Raw genomic sequence first — 23,312 nt, 5'->3', positions numbered from 1 at the left:
AAATTAACAGCAGAGGAGAAAGTTTACTCAGCTATAACCTGAGTTTTAATTAAAGCCATGATTAATGACAAATGCCTTCTTGCAATGCGACCTCTAGAAAGATCTACAGCTGTTGAATCAATTGAGAAGACAGTCTCTACTGTTTTCAAACTAAAGCACAAAGAAGATAAATCATATTTAGAATTATTAATCACGTGAACATATTAGTTATTTGGAAATCTGAAGATAGGCAAAAAAAAAAAAAAGTAGTCCTAAAAATGAAGTAAAGAAGCTTTGGGGATGCCTTATTTGGGAAGCCATAATTTCCAGATTATTAACCTAATTATTTAAAAAGAACTTTTCGCTGCATTAATCCCATTTAAATTTAAGATGGAAACATTGAATAGAGATGAAGCTCTATTAGCTGCACAATGTGAATCAAATGGGACTACAGAAAGAGCTGGAGATAAAAAATGGGATAGTAAGCAAACTTTCAAGAAACATCATTAGCCTATAAATATCTAGCTAGAAATGTGTTTGCATTGGAGAACCTCCTTACCCACCAAGAGTAGCTATATCTATATTCACATTTGATTAAGTCTTTGAAAGCCTTTAAAAGTAAGTAAGTAATCAGATGAGAATCATAAAGAAAAGAAACAAAAATACAAGATGCTCACAGTGTTTTGACATTGTAGATAAAGATCACAGGGCAGCTGTAGAATTTCTTAAAGGGATTTGAATATAGGTCTCCTAGAAAAGCCAGCAAAACCAAGGTCAAACTCCCTCTAGCACTCCCTGGTCTGAGCCCATTAATACTAAAAGGAGGAAAAGAACTCTTAACACCAAGAAGAAAAATAAAAGACAACAAATGCTGCTGAAAAATAAGCATTTTTAATAAAAGTTAAAAGCACATGAACTATACAGTTTGAAAAAGATAAATTTTCAATATTCATCTTTAGTACAGGAAATTCTGTTATTTAGACATCACTGTGTGTTTTCAACAAGCAGGAAAAAAGGCAACAAGCTTAAATAGCATTGAGTGAGATTTATGCTATGAAAAAAGATGAGATTTCCTGCACTAGGAGTTGTTAAGCCCAGGAATAAGAGACAGAAGGAAGCTGTACATTCTTTTGAAGGGGTAGAGAATTAAGGTAGCTCCTCATCTGTCAGGAAAGTTTAAGGCAGGGTGAATGGATTAGGTGACCTTTCAAAATTACTTCCATCCCAGGATTTATAATGTCAGTATAAACCAGCAGTCCAAAATGGAAACCTAGGCAGGAACCACCAACTCTTGTACTTCTTTCTGCTGTTTCTTGAACACAGCCATAGTCAGGTAACTGGCTAAAATAACTTAAAGTATAAGCTTTGGACACAGATAGCTTGGGTTTTAAGACTGAATTTCACTGTTGTCAGCCACAAAAGGTGGGTAATTGTGCTTGTATGGCTGGATTGTTAAAAAGATTAAGTGAGATGATATAAATAAATAAATGGCATGAAGTATTTACACAATACAAGTCAGCATTCTCCTTAAACTCTGTTCTGCCACTACGTCAACCAATGTGGTATGATATGACGCTTGTGACAGCTCCGCCTCTCTTCTCTGTCTATTTCCCCTTGTATTTTCTGTTCTTCTCCACTTTTATTCTCAGTAGAAAGCCCTGCATTTATCAAAAATAAAAAATGAAAATTTAGCTACTAAATTTCACCACTAGATACAGACAACACTCTGTTGATATATGAAGAGCTGATGAACCAGACAATTAGATGAATCATTGAAACACTGGAAAATGTGCCAAGTATCAGTGAACTATGGTTTCTTTTATGTAAAATTTTATGCATCTATTAAGAGAGTTTGTAAAACTATTTAATGACATGGTAAACAGCTATAATGTAAGAAGGTAAAATTGAGTAAAAAAACCCAAAATAATAGAAAACACATAAATCCAATTGTTATCATGCGTTTAGAAAGATAAAGTACTCCAAAATATTACAGTATATGCCTTGATACACCTCTTTTTCATGGCAGCAATTTGAGTTTTATCCTAAAGTTTATTTTTTTTACATTACAGGGAGTTTTATCCTAAAGTTTATTTTTTTTACATTACAGGTTTTATTAGAAAAAAGTATTTGTTTTGTTTTATAAAATATGACTTTTAATTCTTTTTTTATATATAGTTTTCTCAAAAAGTTATCAGCTATTAGTTCTTTTGATTGTTCTTTTTGGTAGGAACTGGCCCTTGCATTTTATTTTTGACGTCATTTAGATGAGTCTTATAAGTACACAGATTTAAGGAATTTTAAATGTTTACAAAGCTATATGTGCATACATATGCAAGTATCATCTACAGATACTATGACAAGATGTTAGTGGTGAAATGACCATAAATCTGACCTTGATTCTCTTTTACCAGACTTTACTATAGCTCAGTATAAAAACAAATTATCATTTTCATTTTCATTTTTCCTTTGGACAAAATCTTAGAATTCATTCAGGATTTTGTTAATCAGAGATATTTTAGCAAATAACTACATGATTATAGCTATAAAATCATATATGAAAAATTTTAAATAATGTTAAGTTATTTTTAAAGTACATAGATATTTTTTGTCAATTCTCCTGAAAAACTCATTCATTTCCTGTTTACCTGTACATTTCTCCCAGGACTAAATATATTTCTTTAATTGCTCAGTATATAATCTCATTAAGAACACATTCTTCTCTGTGCCCACTATTTTAAAAGCGAGTCATAGAAGTTTCTCTACCCTCATTTTCAACTCATAATGTCTCATACCCAGATATTTCAGAAAATACTGTAATAATCATATTGATAAAAATATGAGTGATAAGAAAAAGAAAGCAGTTAGCAATAACAAGCCTTTTCCTTTCTTTCATCTTGAATACAATATTATTAAGTTTATTCACTGCTTCCTTTATTCTGGGCACCATGTTGAAGAAACACAGCCAAATGTGACATCTGTATTTCTATGGTACATTGTACTTTTTTTGGTATTTTCATATTTTATTATAGATAATTATATTTCTCCCAACTAGACTGTAAGCTACTTGAAAGCAAAAGCTACATTGACTTTTTATTTGGATTTCTAGAACCTGACAAACATTCAGCTTTTACAAGTGACTGAGTCAATAAATGGACGTTGAAACAAAGGAGTCTATCTTCTAAGAAGATTGTTCCCTATTCTCATACTAAATACCAAAAGCCTTGATAAGAATTTTGAATTTCTTATTCTCTACTGGACTATCAGAACTCACTTCCTTTTAGTTTTTGCCTATAACTCTAAAAATTTGGGTAAATATAAATGAGAAGAGCCCACTTACCACTTGTTTATTTTTCATTTTTAAATTAATTATATCTTTTTGGTATTAAGCAACTTTGGAACAATCATTATATCATTTAAGTTGTTTCTAAATTACTTTGTCCTTTCTGGGTTTTTGATTGATTGTTATTTTTTTTATTAAATAAACTACAAATAAATACTAGTCAGCCTTGTACCCACAACTCTATTGGTTTTTAATTCGTAAGAACATGTTCTTTAAGGAAGACGGAGACAATTTATCAAGTAATTCTTGTAATTCTCTTCTTGTTAATAAGTTCCCCCACATAAATCATATCATTATTGCTGTTTTCACAGTGCAACCCAGCATAGTGGAGGAAGAATCATGTATACAACTAACTGATAATAAAAGAACTGATGAAAAAAAATTTCTGTCAGTCACCATAAGAAATATCACCCCTAGGAAAATAAAACTGAGCATGAAATGCATACTGCATATATCTGCTTACATCTCTTGGGCCAAAAATAAAAAAAAGAGTCTTATTTATGTCTTTCATGGCTCTGGCTTACTGATCTTTTCTGGACCTCTTGACTGTCAATATTTTTGTTTGGGGGTAATACTTTTCTCTTTCCAAGCTGAAAGAAAAATACAAGCTTGTTTTCTCCTCCCCTCCAGGATATAAAAGAAGAAAAAGAGCAGTTAAAAAGAAACTCTTTAAAAAAACAACTTCCATAAAAATAGGAAGCAGAAACATGGAATGGGAAAAATTCAAATGTTTGCTTATTTCATAAAAAAGTTAATGCCTCAGAATGTTGACTGCCTTCACCAAAGTATTCTTGCTATATTTATCATAAAGATGAATTTTTCCTAATTAAAAAGGCACAGAAATCTCCAAGATCTTAATAGATTGTATTAAATAGAACTGTCTCCTATATCCCTAAGGACTTGAGTCTAATTTTCAGAAAGAGATGATAGTAACTTTGATAAGGACTTCCCTAACAATATCTGTTGATTGGCTGGGTATCATTTTTCTTCTCTCCTTTCCAATCCAAACAAATTAAGGCCAGGAAACATTTTGAATTCAGTGGAGTCTAAAGTATATATATGCTTTATATATATATTCAAAATGATTTTCCTCACTAGTCTCAAAATGCCACAAAGATATAGAGAAGCATTATGATTTAAAATAGAAAAAAATTTTTGTGTGTCCCTCTTCCTTCAACCCTTCATATCATGTGGATGCTTACATATTTCTTACAATTACCTAAAATGCACAGGTAAAGCTGATGCATTTGAGTACACTTCCATCTTATGTATATGTGCACTATGAATTAAAAACCAATTACATACTTCAAATTTGAAAACTGGCTAAACCAAGAAAGAATTTTAAAATCTTCATTTTTTTTTCATCCCACAGAGTGCAACTTCACATGATATAGAACATGTGCGAAAAAGAAAACAGAAAGTACGGTAGCATTTTTATTGGATACTTTAGTTTTAATGAAGCAAACACAAATATCCATTTAGCTCACCACATCTATTCAAATGTTGATTTAGAAATTTTAAGACTAGCAGAACTGCCAGGGATCTCCAGGGTTTACCTGTAACAGTCTTCTCAGATCTGTGGGTAGAAATGACTGGAGTGAGGCTGAGCCTCTTTTTGATTCTGGACAAATGTTCAGGCAATGGAATTGCTCAGGCCCTGGCACCCCTGGCCTAAGTAGAAGCTTGAACTTGCCACTTCAGCCACGACACAAAAGAGTTAGTTGCATTCTGCAGCATTGCCCATAGCTGCTGGAGAGCAGCAAGGCTCTCTCTATACACCTTGCGTTTATTACACTTGAGTTTATGTATTAGGTTGCTATCAAATGTTTCAATTCTATTAAATAAAAGGTCTAGGAGAGTTAAAAGAAAATAAATTTTAAGAATAAGTTCAAATCACAGAGAAACACAGCTGAATAGCTAGAGTTCTGTACATGTTGAAATTATTGTTAGGATTTGATGGACTGGCAAGATAAATAGCTTTCAAGTAAAAAAAAAAAAATGAATATTTTGGTCAAGAGTTTAATGAGCTCAATGAGATTCTTACATGTCCAAAAAAGCTCATACAGCATCTGGTTGTTACAATGATAATTCAAGGGTTGCTCTGAATGTTATATAGAAAAGTCAGCAACCTAATAATATCGATTTAAACTAATTATAGAATGTATTAGAGTTGTCAATTTAAAGTCCAGAGAATACTCATGTTTTCATTTTCTAAAAAGCACACATACAATGCAATATACATATGATATATTATTGAACTGAATACTTGAAACCTATTTTATTTTATTAATCAATGTCACCCCAATAATTTAAATAAAAAATAAATTAAAAAGAAAGAAAAAAAAAGATAAAAAATTAAAAAATAAAGAGCATATATAGATTATTTTCCCCTAAATTCTTCAGCTCAGTTCAGAAGCTTTAGTACAACCATGACCAAAAAAAAAAAAAAAAAGCAGACAAAGCAATGTGACATTTCTTAGCCTCTGGTAGCTTAAAGTAGTCATTGAAATAATCATTTGTTTTTAAAAAATACCACTAAGCATGAAATTATGAAGCAAGACAATAGAAATTAAAAATATATGCCATTAGTGAAATTAGTAACTTCACTGAAACCTAGAAAACTCATCTTTAGTGCAATTGTAAAATACATTGGAGAAATAATCTATATTTATACTTAGTTGTAAAAATTGAATAAAATAAGAAAAAATAATATTTCCTCTTGCCATCAGTACTATCATTTTTGCCTCTCAAATTGGCTGCTGGGTTTACATCTTATTAACCGAAATACACAGAATCTTTACGGCTGAAAGGCTAATAGATGCTTCTCTGTCTCACAATACCTATTAAAGCAGTCGACACATCTTTAATGTGGTGTAACTTCCAATTAATTTTTTAAGGTCAGCTTGTCACATTGCCATCAGCAGTGGTATTGTCATGTCTACCTGCTTGTGAGTATATGTCCAGAATCTGTATTCTAACCCACTCTGAAGCTTGGGAGTAAACTACAGAGGCCATGGCTATCTTGCCCTCATTCTTTCAGAAAATATATTTGAAATATTTTACAATAATAATGTATCATATATAGCATTAATACAAATACATATCAATATAATATTACTATTCAGTGCCTCCATTTTTATAGTCTAGATTTAATAGCACTTCAGCAATATTGATTTTGTGTAGTAAATTATTTCATTAATTTAAAAAAAGTAGAAAAAGAACTACTGTATTAGACAAATTTCTTCACAGAATGTTCAGAGTATTTTAGTTAATAAGGTATACTGATGTGTCTTTCTATAAAAGTATGTAATTATAAGAGGCAAAATAATGAAACATATCTCATATGTACATGTTTCACAATTCAAGTTTGAATAACTTAAAAGACAACCTTCTTAGCTGCCAATCTTTGCAAAAACTCTCTAAATGATAACATTTTTTCAAAAAGTTTGTGATCACCTATACGAAAAGCTGTATCAAAAGCCAAAATGTGCAGATTCTGGAATGCAGTCAATAATTTTATGGTGAACAGTTACTTATCTATTTACCTGCAAATAACTAAAATCTTCTCATAATCTCATGTCTTCTGCTAAATGACAACACATTTGTGATAATAAACCATACCTAAGGTTTATATATATTTTCTATTATATATATTATATATGTATCTATCTTTTTTCCTGAAGCAATGCTAAAATGATTGTCAAAATTGTTTTCATACATTTGTGTTCATCATGTATACACCATATTCTTCCAGCAAAAGTTGGAAATCTTGTGAAAGTCACTCTTTTTTTCCTTTGGGGTTCTCATCGTGTTGTTTTTAAAATCTCAACTAATTCAAGTTGTGTTAAGTTGATAATGTCAAAACTAAAGTGATCCAAATTTTATAGAAAACTCGGAAGGTTTTATTTTTTTCCTAAATGTACAAGTTAAGGGGTACGTTGTACTATCAATAAGTCTGCTGTATGCTAGTAAGCATTTGTTAATCTCAGGATTGCATCATTAGGACTTTAACAGATCATTATACAAGTCCTAAAAGCATTTATCAAACCTTAGATTTAAATAACATTTACATGGAAAGAGCAATATTTTCTACATAGTCTGACTGAATGAAAAACTTGAGGTGTGTTACTGTGATAAATGCGAAACTAAATATTCCAGATGAACATATCTACTCAGTGTAAAAAAATCCACTTTACATTTCGCAAGTACAGAATAATGAATTCTTTCACTCAATGTGAAAATAATTCTATGTTTAAAAGAGCCTCCTTTTTGAACAAAAATGCATTTTATATGCAAAGCAATGATTAAAATAGTTTGAATGTTCCAGTTTCTCTAGGCTCTGAGTAAATGATGACTGAAACAAAAACAAAACAAACAAACAAACAAAAATCAGCTTTAATTTAAACACAGTGAATGTTCTGGCTTATAATGAGTGCAAGTTATAGCCATCCCTCACACCTAGAGGAAAAAAACAAACAAACAAAACACTATATTTATAACAATTCCATGGTTTGTCTACAAAACAGGAAGAGGTGTCCTCGGTGAACCAGAAATCATGAAGAACCCCTGAAAGATCAAGAGCAGGTAGAACTGAATTATAGAAGCACAGTTCAGTTCAAATGCAAACAGAACACTTCTGAATATGTCAGAGACTGCAAAGGTGCCTCGCTTCCCTGTTGATCCAAAACCCACTATGTTTATGATCAATCTACAAAAGCATTTAATATCTATCATTTTAAAAAACCTTAAACATTCTTGACATGTAGTAGCAGGGGAAAAGGGAGGAAGAAATGAAAGTAAGTAAAATATATTAGAGAGGCTCGAGATCTTAATTGACACTAGTCACTGATTGTAAAATTTAATATTGATAAACATAATATTTAATATGTGTTAAAATAATGACCACTTTTTTGTAAAGTTGTAGTTGTAGGCTGGTGAGTAAAGGGGGTCAAATATATGGTGATGGAAGAAAATTTAACTTTGAGTGGTGAACATACAATGTAATATGTATATGACATATTATTGAATTGTACATTTGAAGCCTATATAATTTTACTAATGAATATTACCTCAATAAATTTAATTTAAAAAATTAAATATTCCCCTCTAAACAAATATAATATCTTTATATCATATATATTTATATAACTGCTTGTACACATACACACATATGCATATATGTGTATACACATATATGTGAAGGTAACAGACATCTTCCAAGGCAGTATGAAACTATGAGGCAAAGATTTTTGAGAGCAGCAATGCACACATGTATACTCAGGACTTGGTACTACTTTTCTCCAACAAGATATTTGGCTATGCATAGCAGGTAGCTAGCAAGTTAATAAACTAAAAATAATTTTGAACAGAACACATGGCATTAAATAGAGAGGAAGAGTTGAACAAAGCCTTATTCATGCCATGGTCTTTGCCTGGGAAGCTGAAGTGCTAGATCCTAGGAGTAAGGTTAAACAAGAAATAACGCATTCTTCTCAAAGATAAAAATCCGGCCTCAATTTATCACAATTTTTTTACTGAATTAAAGTGATCTGAGATTTCTAGAAGCCAATATTAGCCAGTTTCAGAAGAAGATAATTGAGAATCTCAAATAACTTCTAATTTTTTTACTTAAAATCTCTAACACATAAGTAAATTAAACTGTATGACTGTAAAACATGAAACAGAACATATAAAGAAACCAGATGGCTATAGATAATGAAGATTTCAGCCATAGACCATAAAATCACTAATTATGTATATTTAATAAATTAAGTTATTATATTAAGAATTTAATCATAGTATTAGAAAATAAGAAAAATGAAAATTTGATAACTGAAAAATATAGTAATTGAACTTAAAATAATATAGAATTGTTAATCGAAGATTTGAAACAGCTGAAAAGAAAAATAGAATTAAAAAGTAGATCAGAAAAAAAAAAGATATGCAGAATGAAACACAGATAGACAATAAGATGGAAAATAAAGCAAATACCATAACAGAAACACAGGATATGATGAGAAGTATAAAAAAATGTGTAAACAGCATCCCGAGAGATGAGAAAAATCAAGCAGAAGCAATGCTTGAAGAGATAATAGCTGGGCGGCTGGCAAGACTGATGTACAAAATCAACCTGTATATTCAAGAAACTCTAAAAATCACAAAAAGAAAACCATACCCAGCAAAACAACTGAAAACCTAAGACAAAGAAAATATAAAAGTAATCAGAGGAAAATAAAAAGTCATGTTAAAACAGCAACAATAAGACCAAAAGCAGAATTATCAACACAAACAATAGAAGGCAGAGGACAAGAGAATGACTTCCTCAATGTGCTGAAAGATAATTTCTAATTTGGAATTCTATATTCAACAAATTGCCAGTTTAGAACTGTACATACGGCAAATATATCTCCCACCCCCAAACAAAAGCTGAAATTTCAGAAGAACAAAAACTGAGATAATTTATCATTAGCATATCAGCACTAAGTACAGAATTACAGAGTTTTTCTAAAGCAGAACATAAGTGATCACAGATGGAAACTTGTAGATATAGAACGAAATAGCAATATAAGAGTATATATAATAACTATAAATAAATATTAGCTGTCTTAAATAAAACAATATTGTTGAATTGGATTGAAATAGAATGAAAAGTATATACTGTGAATATATTAACAAAAAAAAACTTGGTGCCACTATACAAATATTAGGAAAAATAAACAATGTGGCCAAATGTATTGCTAGAGAAAAAGAGGTATAAATTAATGAGAAATATTTGAATCAAAAAAATCAGAATTCAATGGACAAAAGATAAAACCATATCAATGTGGAATATGTTACCACATTTTTTTAGTAAGAAGCAATCAGACAAAAAATACACATTCTTTTTTCAAGTGCATGCAAAATTATCAAAATTACAGACATTCTAAGCCATAAATTATACCTTTCCAAATTCCAAAGGCTTGAATGATAAAATATTACAGAAAATTAAGCTATAAATCAGTATAAAAAAATACAAAAAAAAAATCCTAGTGAATCATTTTATGCTTGGAAATCAAGAAATCGTTGCTTAATTATTCATGGATCAAGTGAATCCAAATAGAAATGGAAAATAATTAACTGAATAGTAATTGTAATATTATATATTAAAACTTATGAGATGCAGCTAGAGCTGTATTAAGACAGAAATTTGATCCTAAATGTTTTTAATTAGACAAAAAGTTTCCAGTTGTATAATCATTTCTGTCTATGAGATAGAAATATGAAAGAAAATATAACAAAGAAATTAGAAGAAAGACCTAACGTCCATAGAGAAGCAAAAATACTCAAAAGACGGCATCAACAAAAAATAGTTTCTGCCTTTGTGTCCTCGTAAAGATCAATACAATTGATAAAACTTTGGCAAGACTAATTAAAAAAATAATTTATGGTACCAATTTCAAAAAGAAACAATAAAAGAAAAAACATCATAAAATTTATGGATATTAAATAGAATCTAAGATGATATTACTAACCACTTTATACCAATACATTTAGATAAAATGAAAATAAAATAGAAAAGTTTAATTCCCAAATCTTCAAGAAAGAATAGAAAATTTCTACCGATGGTACCTTAATTTGTTAGTTCATTTGTTAGTTGAAATGTACATGGTGATGGATAGGAAAAACATAGTATAATGAAGTATATATTCAACCAAACACTGAGTGTTGAGGTTGAAAAAAGTCTGAGATTAAATATTTGGCATTTATGGAAATAGACTGAATATTGAAAAGAAATGTGTTTTAAAATGAGCAATAAAAGCAACCTAAAAGCAACAGGACAATAACCACTAGTTTATCGTCCTCATGGACATGGACAATAAACTAGTGGTTACCAGAAGGAAAGGGAAGGTGGGGAGCAGGGAGCTAGATGGGGTAAAAGAGATCAAATATGTGGTGGCAGAAAGAAATCTATCTATGGGAGGTGAACATACAGTGTAAATATATATATGCCTTACTGTTAAAATGTACAGCTGAAACTTACTAGATTTTGTTAACCAATATCACTATAAAAAATTTTAAAAAATAAAAATAAATAAATCCCATTAGAAAAAAAAGCAATAAAGGTAATTTTGACTTATTAATTGCTAAGTTTTGTTCCCTTTCCTCAATTTTATCTAGACTTTCTCTTTCCTTTTTCTCTATTGGTCTGGGTTTGCTTAATTTAGATTCTATTCCAGAAAGTTTTTCTTCTGTGTGAGGACTATTCCAGAAGTTATCCTTGGCTTTTTAGTTTTGAGCTCATGGGGCAAAGACTGCTTCATCCAACTGAGATATTATTGTGGATTCCCTACTTTCCCTTATTATTAGAGTGGGCAAAGTCTTCCTAGTTTTAGCTGTTCTTAAATTATTCCTTCATGTTTTCCTTTAAGTAGCTGTTGGTTGTATTGGAGATCCCAAGTCCATCTGCTGGACCATCTATTTCCTGTGTATTTTCATGTTCCATTGTTGATACTGTAAAGGTTTTGTAACTGTCAGTATTTTGTCCCTTTTTGATCACATATTGAGATTCTTGGAGATTCTTCATCACCTAATTGTTTTGTTTTGTAAGTTCTGTTGATGAACTTACACTCACTTTTTCTATGAGGTATGCAAAACTACTAAAATTATTGCTGCTACATCCTTCTTCTCAGAATCTCCTCCAATATATATACATATATTTCAAAAGTTAGATCTACATTGTCCAATAAAGTAGTCTCTATCCACATGTGGCTATTTAGGTTTAAATTTAAATTAAGTTAGAACAATTCCTTAGTCATACTAGGCCATATACCAAGTGCTCAATAGCCACGTGGAGCTAGTAGGTACCATATTAGACATAAAGGACATAGAATAACCCCATCATCACAAAAAGTTCTACTGGATAGAGATGAATTAGAAAAATGCAGTTTTAAATATTTTTTCTATAATAATCATGGTTCTCATTCTATACATGCAGACTATTTAATTTTTCCCATTTAAAATAACTAACGTTTTATAAACATACACTTTATAGGAAGAGTTTAACTAATATTCTCCTCACAGAATGCTTTGAGGTAAGGATTATCAATTATTATTATTAATCATTATTTTACAAATAAAGATACTTAGGATAAATCCACAGAACCTGTGACAGATCTTGTCTGGCTTAGATAGTAAGCTGAATATTTGAAATAATATGCTCTTTTCATTCTACTCTCGGCCTTTCCTACAGTAAAGCAATTACCTACCAAAATGTGATGCATATATTCTAAAATAAATTTGTGCTAATTCTGTTGTTCGTCAAACAATATTCCGATTTACCCTTTGGAAAAAGATTATTCTATGAAGATATTTGATGGTCTTATTCAGGACAAATATTGCTTTCACTTCTTTCCTTATCTCTACCTCACCAATGGCTTAAAATTTATAAAAGTTTGCTAATAAAAATTTCTCTATAGCGAGGAGTTCTCCTAGAGTCTGATAGTCTTAGGAAAATGAAAAAAAAAAAAAGGAGTTTAGAAACATGCAAATCTAAGGCAACTCATTTAAAATGCATCAAGTCCCTAAGGCCATTCCTGAAAGAACTGATGTATTCAAAGTCAGTGTGACCAACTCTGAGGTCACATTTTCATAAGGTACTCAATTAAATATTCCAAGGTGTTCTTTTTAAAGTTCATTTGAGAGCTCTTTTTAAAATGTTGAAATATTGGAAGTATTTTTATCTTCTCCAACTTAGAGATTTCAAGCAAAAACATCTTTGTTATTTTTATATTTGATTATATGAAGCCTATAAATTCATTTTGAATATGCACTTAGAATATATATATATACATATTCTAGAATATATATATATGTATATATATATATATAATGTATATAATCGCTAGGCTTGTGAGTATGGTGGTAAAAACTTGTAGCATTATAGATACAACGTATGTGCAGTAAAGTATTAAAAATAAAAGACTCTCCTGTGGGAATTTAGTAAGATAGCTCATTCCAGAGCAAAAGTATTTGTCAAAATATTTTCTATCTAGCAAAATATTAATATTTAAGATATTTAACAAGGAAAAAGCAAAGTTTGATCTGGATCATCAGGAAAAAAAAGTTAATCGAGCTCTGCTTTCTTTCCTTTCAAAGTATTACAGATGTAAAGATTTAAACTATTTTAACTGAAGAAACATTTTATAGCAAAATGTGCTTTTGAATATTTTTCTAGACTTTATTAGAGGGAAACATCTCTAGTTGTTTTTGGTACTTGCTATGAAAATCTCAGCTTAAATACAGTAAGAATCAAAAAATTTTTTAAATTGTAACTGGAGATGGCAGACAATAAATTTCAACTGAATATGTTTAACAAATAGAAATATAAGAATTGAAACAATATTTTTGGTCTACAAAGAAAAGGCTGGTTCTTGGGTACATAACATTTATTGGATAAGCAAATAACTGAAGGAACAGTCATTGGATGATCAAAAACTCTGTAAAAATTTTCTATTTTGAGGATCTGAAACAAATTATTGAATTAGTTTATTATTACTACTTTTTAGGATAGAAATAAAGTTGGCAGAAACCCATAAAAATGATCAAAAATTGTTTTATATTAGGAAATGCAGGAAAGCACTAGACAGTACACATCAGAAAAATGTTACATGAAATATTTTTAATGTCTGATTGCAACTTACACTAAGTTCAATAAAGTGTGATAATTTTTTTAAAAAAATAAAATAATTAATGTTTACAAATTAACTACTAGAGCTGGGATGCCCTATCTTCAAATTTCTGTCACAGGTGGAGTATGCATGTAGTTGTCATGTAATAAACAAGAACCCTTTCATATTTAGCCTTTGGATCTTTTCCTTTTGAAAGCTAAAACAGTAAAATGCAAAAAAATAAAATAAAATAAATAAGAGTGCTCAATAACTTCTAGCTATGTTATTCAAAGTGTATGAATGTGGTTTGAAAATATTTTCTCTTTTCCTTTTCCATATAACATTTTTACTTAATGTAGGATTCACTAACTTAAAAAAAATCCTTTAAATGGAGAAAATACAAATGGTGGATTACAAATATGAAAAATTATTATTAGACAGTTAATTTTGCTTTCTCTGAGATTTAAAAATTAGTTTTCCATGATTAAAAACTTATTAGGGATTTTTTTTACATTTTATCAATTTTTATTGTATTATTTATTAAAATTTTTGCAATAACTCCAGGTGTAAAAAATTGAAAAATAGAGGGTAAAAGAATGTATAATCTTTGTACCGTACAAAAATCTGTTTCATAGAATTTCAAGTCATCTACAAAATATCAAACCAAAAACAAAGTTTTTCCCCTGAGGTTAGCACAAAGGCATTCTAGATATCTAGTGATAGCAGTGTCAAAGAACACAAAGTACTCTTCCACTTTCCTATCGAAACTGTTCTCTGACCTTTGAGGCGGAGTAGGTCCAGAAGCATTCTGCACAGCCCGAGTTAGTCCATTGTGTTTTTGTTTTTTTTCTTTTTTTCCAACCTAACTAAATTGATGTTTACTTACAAGCCATTAAAAAAAAAAAAAACTGTATCTGACTTGTGACTGACAACAAGTTTATTTAGTATCTGAACTTCAATGGCATTGAACGCTTCAGATACTCTTTTCTCTTGCCAGGTCTCTTGGAAGAAAACAAGAATCTCTGACTTGATTCTGAGAAAAGTGATTTCTATGTACATATAACTTTTACTCATTGAAATGCATGACAAATGTTGAATAAATAATCTCTGCAGATACAATGTGTGCATTTGTTCAATGTATACAACACTCCGAAACCTCTAATAGCGTTATAGTTCTTAAACATGTTTTTGTACAAATGAAGCATATACTATCTTGGGAAACTGTCTATTTAATCTAAAAAGCTTGACTGCAGACAGTAAAAGCAAGATAATTCACAATAAATGGTAAATCTCCATTCTGACACTTATATTCATTCCAGGATATTAAACTTCCTTTTCCATTTTACATTTTAGAGTTATAGAAAGGTTTGCACATTTAAAAGTCCCCACAGACAAAAGCTCTAAAATAGTCACAATACAATAAACAGACAGTTTAAGCATACTTCCTTATAGTGAAGGTAAGTCAGCAAATAGAAGATTAACATTTAATATGGCAGATCTATACTTGTTTACTGTGTTTTAGAGCAATGGTACTTAAAGTTTTTTTCAGTGTATTTCATCCAGAAACATCTCTAGAATTCACATATCTTAACAAGAAGTGAAAACAGTAACTTAGGTTAATATGAAAGTATTTACCAACTTTGTGCACTTTTTAGAGCACACAGCACTGCGAATCTTCACAAAGAACATTTTTATATGAATCATTCACCAAATTTATTTAAAGAAGAAATACTTTTTTAAAGGAGAATCAGTGGAGACTATTATTCATCTGAACATATTTTGTGAAATGGTGGACTGAGGAATAGTATAAGAGGATTCCACATTAGTCCTTATATTCTTTATATGTCTCACTTCTGGATTTTACTGCCTCTTCTCTAAGTTTCAATTATTTGACTAACATCACAGATACTTTATAGGTAAATGGGTCTCTGAGGTGTCATGCTTATATTTTTATTTTGTGCCTTTTAAAAAGCACCTCATATTTCTGAATGTACAACTAGAAAGTGTGTAAATATTCATGTTATGGACTGAATTGTGTCCCCCAAAATCCATGTATTAAAGCTCTAACTCACAAATGAATGCTTTTGGAGATAAGGCCGTTAAGATAATGAAGATTAAGTAAGGTCATAAGGGTTAGGCCCTAATCCAAAGGTCCTCAGTAAAAGTGGAAGAGACACCAGAAGCACAGAGAAAAGGCCAAGTGAGGAAAACAGCAAAAATGTGATTGTCTGCAAGTCAAGAAGAGAGGACTCACCAGAAATTAATCCTGCCAGTGCCTTAGTCTTAACCTTCCAGGGTCCAGAACTGTGATAAAGTAAATTTCTGTTGTTTAAGCCATATGGTCTGTGGTTTTTGTTATGGCAGCCTTAGCAGACTAATACAATTCTCAAATTGAAAACAAAGCACATAGAAACACTTTGGCTTCTCTGAATTTGTTAATATTTCCCCTATTATTGCTCAATATCATTTATGTGATGAGACTAAATTATAGAAAAACCTGTGTCCAAACCCAAAACAGAAATTAAGATGACCTTTCAAATGGGAGGAGATAACAATTTTATTCTATTCGATTATTTTAATTTGCTTAATAATGTCCATCCCAAAAATCTCCGAGGAAGTAAAATGGCATATTTCCTACTTTTAAAAGAGTTGTTACTTACATAGCTATTAGTATTTTTTTTTTTATGCCTACAGCACCCAGTTTTCCTAGGTGGTCTCCCATCTAAGTACTAACCAGGCCCAACCCTGCTTAGCTTCCAAGATCACATGGAATTGGGCATGTTCATGGTGTCATGGCCATAGACTAGCTATTAGTGCTTTTAAAAACATCTTGGAATGAAAATAAAATTCCTTTACTCAGTAACTTTTCCATGTCAGCAACATCCTGAACCTAAATCCATTCGGATAAATTTTAAATAATTACTCCATTCAGTTCTTGGTAAAGATAGTTAATAAATTAAATTAAATTGATCAGCTCTCTCCATATGAAACATTTCTAAATGCAAAGCACCATAACTCTTCCAATATACTTGTCGCATCTGTTAATGGCCAAGAACTTAGAGGGTGGGGAAGAGACTCCAATTCAATTTGAATTATTGCCAAAGTAGATGTAGTAGTCTTTCTATTGTTAATTAAGTACTGACTATATATAAAGTTTACTTGATAGTATGTCAAATAGTTATTATTTTCTTACGTTTGTGACTTTCATTATTTATAATTAGTATATATTTACTGAACTACAGATGCACATAGGACCTGGGTATATATTAATGAATAAAGATTAGGTAGTCCCTGCCAATCTGGAGTTTAAATATAGTGGGGAAGACAGATAATAATTGACAGAATATAAGTATATGACTAGCATAAAGCAAGGGAACATGTTTCCATGTCACAATTAGAGAAAAGGTAAGGGTGTGAACTCCCTTATATTTAAAGTGATACGAAAAAAGTAAGAAGGAGCCAGATACCTGAGGAAACAAGAAGGCTGAGGGAAACGTCATTAGTGAAAACCCTAATGTGGGTAACAGCTGGCCCCGTCTGAGGAATAGCAAAGAGGTCAGTAGAGCCAGGCAGCAGTGGACAAAGGGAAGAGTGCTTAAGATAATGCTAGAGTAATGAGAAAGGCCTCAGTATGTGGCTCAAAGGCCACAAGAAAAGAGCTTGGATATTAATTGAGAGTACCATAGGAGGCAAATTTTAAGAGCTATATTGTTGGGGGATGGGGATTCTTTATTAACAATTGATAGACAATTAGACTTACTACAATTTAGCTTCGGTTGTCTCATGTATATTGTCCATATGTTAAAAAGAAGAGGAGGAGGAGGAAAAAGAAGAGAAAATAAATGAAGCATTATATTGTTTCTTAAGGTAATCCATCACAGAGCCTTAAAGCCAAAGATGATACCACACTTTTTAAGATTTCCATGCTAGTAAAAACAGCTTCTTGCTCTACAGCTTTCATAGTGTAAAGGATCTCTCTAAAATAAATTGCAATTTTCCTGGGAGAGAAAAAGAAGTCCTAATGCATGTGCACTGTAGCTTAACATAAAGCACGCCATCTGGTGCTTGCTTTTTATTTGGCAATGATCTATAATGACATATTATAACAGATTTTATCTGTTAATTACTAAGAAGCAAAAGTGATTTTAATCTCAAATTCCACAGAGCAAAATAAAACAGTTAACAGTAATGGGAAAAGTGTTCCTTAGAACTGAAAAATTACTTCAGAATTTACAAGTCTGTTTTGTGCAATATTACTATTACTCACTGGTACACAAACTTATAGCAGAGGTTTAGAACATTTCTTAGTGCTCTCATTTCCATGTTTAAATTTGTACTTATTTTCATGGTGGTGAAGCCCTTACTATGCATTAAGGATAAAACACTAAAATATGTATTTAGCAAAAGAACTAAACATTGCTTTATTTTTAAAATTTATATAAATCCAATTGCTTAATGAGGGTGCATCTCTATGCTTAGAACATGCATAAAAGACAGCAAATATATTTGAAATGTGCATTTTCCCCTCTGACATGCCAAAATGTGAAAGAATTTGAAGAATCAAATTAGAAATGGTTAACAGGTGATATTCAAGACAGATGATCCAATGCTCCCTCTCAGAAACATCTTTAAAAAACTGTTTTGATCCCAGAGCCCTGGAGGTTTGCTGTTTTATCAGAAGTAATTTTACAGGTTGGAAATATATTTTCTTTACATGAAGTTGTGTGGCTGAAGGAACATTCATGGGAACACAGGTCAACATTTTCACTCTTTTAAAAAACATCAGTGACACTGATGGGTACCCTATCTGTTAGAAGTTGTCATTTGCTGGTTCAAGGCAACTAATTTTGTCCCTTAAACCTTTAAGTTTAAAGAATTGAAAGAGAAATCATAAAGTTATACAAATAGAAGAGGCTTTTCAAAGATTATATGTCTATTCAAGCTTAATTTGATACGTGATTTACATTGTATTTCAACAGTACACTGTAGGATACAATTTAAAAACCTTCTAAATATTATTGCTGAAAGAGTTAAGCACTTGCATAGGACAGTGAATCAAACAGCTCGAAAAGCTCAGTATGAGGTTTGGCTGCTTGTTCTGGGATTACGCAGATATACTTTCTATCTAATTCAACCAGATGGTACTTCTTTTTAATTTATTTGAATCTATTTGTCATTTGCTTCTTGGCTATTGAACTCCCAATGCTCAGCTTGGTACCAAAATGCTTAGAATGAAAACAGCAATGACTATCTTCCCGTGGAACTAGGTGTAGCCATATCACTAAGTTCTATCAATGCAAGATAAGCAGGTTACCTCTGTTACAGAATAACAAATTATTTTATTCATATCTAGAATGTCTTATGATAATAACTATAACAATGTGAATAATCTTTTTTTCTACATTGTAAAACCAGTTGACTAAAGTCAAGATGAAGAAGTGCAACCACCATTACTTTGACATAAACAATATCATCGATATAGTTTTTAAAAAGTATAAGCAGGAGCGATCTACTCATGGTATAGCAATATTGGTGCATTTTCATTTCACGATAAGCCATAAACATCAAATATTTTAATCACAGAAAAACAGATATTTTATCCTGGGGAACAGTTATCTGACAGACACCCTAATGTCTACTCCCCACTTATTCCTTTTAGAAATACAACTGCTCTTAAAGCTCGGTATGACCACAAGACTAAGCTCTGAGATATAAGCACAGTAGAAATAATGACACCTCCAAGTCTCAACTTTCCTTAAAAGGAACTGCTTTTTCCTCCATGTCCACTGGCCTGAAAAATGGTAACATCCCTGCTTCCTGAAAAATGGTAACAACAGAAGCAGCCACCTTGGAGCCAGATATGGAAGCCACATATCTGACAGAACCACTTGATCACTCAGCCAGTGGCCAGGGATATAAATTATTTCTTCAAGCCATTGCATTTGTTATACCATCTTGTCTGATGCTTAAAAAAATATAACAAAGAAAGAATTATGTGAAAAGCTAAATATCTTATTCTTGTAATTTTGTAATTGCAGTGTTTTAATAACTATGAAGAAATGCATTCAGATTGATTTTAGAATTAATGTCCAGGGCTTCTCCAAACTCTCATATTCCATGTTTTATACCTGTTCTCCATTGCAAAATTCTTAAGCCAATCAAACAAGTGACTGTCTGCTGATCTTTAACAGTAAATGATAAATATCAATCAATATCTGAATTACATAGTAATGTGTTAATCTTTTATATTAATGTGACATCTTGTTGAAGTATATTTAATATTTCATAAAATCTATTTGGATGCAATAAAAATATTGCATATTGAATTATTCTGGATTTTGGCTACACTATAACTTTATATCTCAGTTGATAGCAAAACAGAACATAATTTGAAAGCCACACTATTAGTCATTACTAAAAACTGGTATTAACTATTCCTAACACAACTATTAAAAATAGTTTTAAACAGCTTATATTTTTTTGAATATATGTCTTAGATGTAAGTTATCATATCCAGAAAATAAATACTAATATTAGTAATAAGCCCCTGAAGGGAAAGCATTTTAAGTATTCTAATAATACATATCATATTAACATTTTTAATAGTTACTGACACTATCAGACTCCTCTGATATTTTTCCTTCTTTTTCAATGGTTAGTTTCTTCTTCTTTATTATTTACTTCGTATATTTGTGCTTTCTTTCATGTTGGTCTTTATTAAGGTATCATTTAGCTTACCTTTTTAATTTTTTCAAATAAATAATACTTGATATGTGAATTAACTAAACTTTTATATTTATATTCTATCATTAATTTCTGTTTATATTTTATTAATATTTTCTTCATTTAATTTTCTATTATTTAGTTAGCTTTTGAATGATAATAGAATTTATATTCAATTTAAAAAATTTTTACTGATGAAAGGTCTTAGTATTTTTATTTTTCCTGTACACACAGCTTTAAATGTATTGCACAAATTCTGATATGTGTTTTCATTATTATCATTTCTTAGAAATTTTTTACTTTGGTCTCGTGCTTCCCCTTTCACCTAGGAGTTGTTTATTTTTTATTTTTTATTTATTTAATTTGTTTTTGGGAGTTGTTTTAAAGGAGATATTTAATTTCTAGGTGCAAGTTTCTTTGGTTGTTTTTTATAGTGGTAAGAATTCTTAGTTCTATTGAGTTTTGATCCAAGAATATTGTTTGAAATATTTCTGCTCTGTGGTGCTAAACAACATTTTCTTTGCACCTTACCATATGATCAATTTTTGTGAATGTTTCATGTAGTATTAAGGAAGAAAATCACATTTTACATTATTGGATATGAGGAATATATACATAATTAATTATAGTAATACAAATTAAATTTGCTCTATTGTTTTGCTATTCTTGTTTAAAAATTCCTATTAAACATAATTTCTTCTTTTCCTGTCTTCTATTCTAAGAAACTTCTCTGTTTTTTAAATTTATTTCTTTTATATCACTTGAATTTCTTTGTTTTTTTAATCCTGTTTTTATTCCATGACACATAATTATTCTTTTTCTTTTTAAAACCATTTTTGATATATAAAAAGTATTTATAAATCAATGATAACTATTCAAGTTAATTCAACAATCAATGGACAATATATATGAATAGATAATTCATAAAAGAGAGTGGAAATTTTTTAAATAAAATTATCAATGGCTACTTATTCTTAAAGGAGTATGTCCTATGAAAGATTACTATTTCATAACAACATGAAATATTAATTTTTAACAGAAGCATTAAAAGTATTATGGGTAAAATTTTTTGTGGCTCTTAGCAACCCCCTTGCCTGGATTTTGAGTTCTAAAGGACAGAATTTTATATATTTCTTATAACTCCCCAATGTGATGTGTGTATTAATTTCAAATTTTAAAAAGTTTGCAAAAACAAAAATAGTACAGATAACAACCATTTACTCTTTACCCAAATTCATATGTTAACATTTCACCCATTTATTAGTTTCTTTCTTTTTTCGTTTTTCCTTCTTCCCGTCTTCCTACCTTCCTTCTTTCCTCCCTCTTTCTCTCTCTCTCTTTCATCTGTCTATATATCTATCCATATTATGTTGTATGTTTTCATTCAAATTTATTCTTCATCGGTCAGCTTATAGTTTCATATTCTTTTCTGATCCGATTTTATCAGTTCTTTCATTCCTCTTCTTGGTTCAATCAATTTTGTTTTATTTCTTCCTGTTTTTTAACATTATGTTTTCGATTTTGAATTTCTGATTCCAGATGATTTTTCAAATCCACAAATGTTTGGTTTAAGATATGTAATACATTTTCAAGTGTCCTGTTATAGTTTTCTTCTGCCTCACCACTGTTTTTCCTTTTGTTTATGTTGTTTGTTGCGGGGAAATTTGCCACTTGAATTGTATACTGTCTCATATTTAATTTTCATTTTGTCACAGTTTTCAAAGAAGAGTGTTTGATTCTCTGAATCTTTGTGGGGTGGTTTGGCAATATGTTATATTTTATAAGAATCTCGGTTCAAAAGCACCCATTTCTATCTGAGTAACAAAGTATGCTTCCCTACAAAATTTTCCTTAAGGAGGAGTAAAGAATGGGAAGACAGGTTGTGTGTTTATTTATTTTTAATGTCTTTTGCCTTGAAATATCCTGAATTTTCCCTTCTACTCTTTTTTCTTTCATCATGCTTCTTCCAAAGGATGCCTTTCCCTTTCTGTTCTCTATCACCCCCACTCTTCCCCTGTGCATTATCTTTGCATCTACACTGCCCTTATATATCTTATTCTGTAATTTCTATTTTCACATATTAAATTATCTTTCATTTCTGATAATGGTTTGAGATTAAGTTTAGACTCTCTGCTAACTGCCCTCTCTCTTCCATGCATTTTTTTTCCCCTGAATTTCTCTTGCATTTCACAAAGGCTCACACCAGTGAGTTTATTTGCTTATTTCTTTGCTCGATTTTTTTTCAGTCCTCAGGTAATTTGAAATTTGGATTATCATCCAGATATTATGAGGGTATAGATTTTATGTAATTGAATTTGTTCCTTTTTTATCATTATATTTCAATGAGAAGTTAAAATTACTGGAATTAAAAGCCATCGTTGCATCATCAGCTACTGAGAAATCCTGCCGATTTGCTAAATTTTTTAGCTGTGAGGGAATAAAACTGACAGCTGAATTTGGAAGCCAGAAAGATAAAGATAGCTTTAATTTCTCTTCTTTGTTTTATTTTTCTTCTCAAATAGTGTGTTCTTTTTGAGCTCAAACTCTTAGAGCTATTGAGATGGATTATTCTCGGATTGACAGTGAATTAGCTGTACTTTGGGTTCTAGATAGGAGTTTTGTAG

The 23,312-nt window shown here is 30.6% G+C and overlaps 1 pseudogene; it reads right to left on the bottom strand.

Moving 5' to 3' along the window:
* Positions 1–16,650: 16,650 nt before the first annotated feature.
* Positions 16,651–16,769, bottom strand: LOC112480755 (annotated as a pseudogene).
* Positions 16,770–23,312: the final 6,543 nt, after the last annotated feature.

Source organism: Pteropus alecto, unplaced genomic scaffold (assembly GCF_000325575.1).
Source record: "Pteropus alecto unplaced genomic scaffold, ASM32557v1 scaffold20, whole genome shotgun sequence".
NCBI lineage: Eukaryota > Metazoa > Chordata > Mammalia > Chiroptera > Pteropodidae > Pteropus > Pteropus alecto.
The sequence above is the reverse complement of the archived record's forward strand: the minus strand, read 5'-3'. Positions and strand labels throughout refer to the sequence as shown.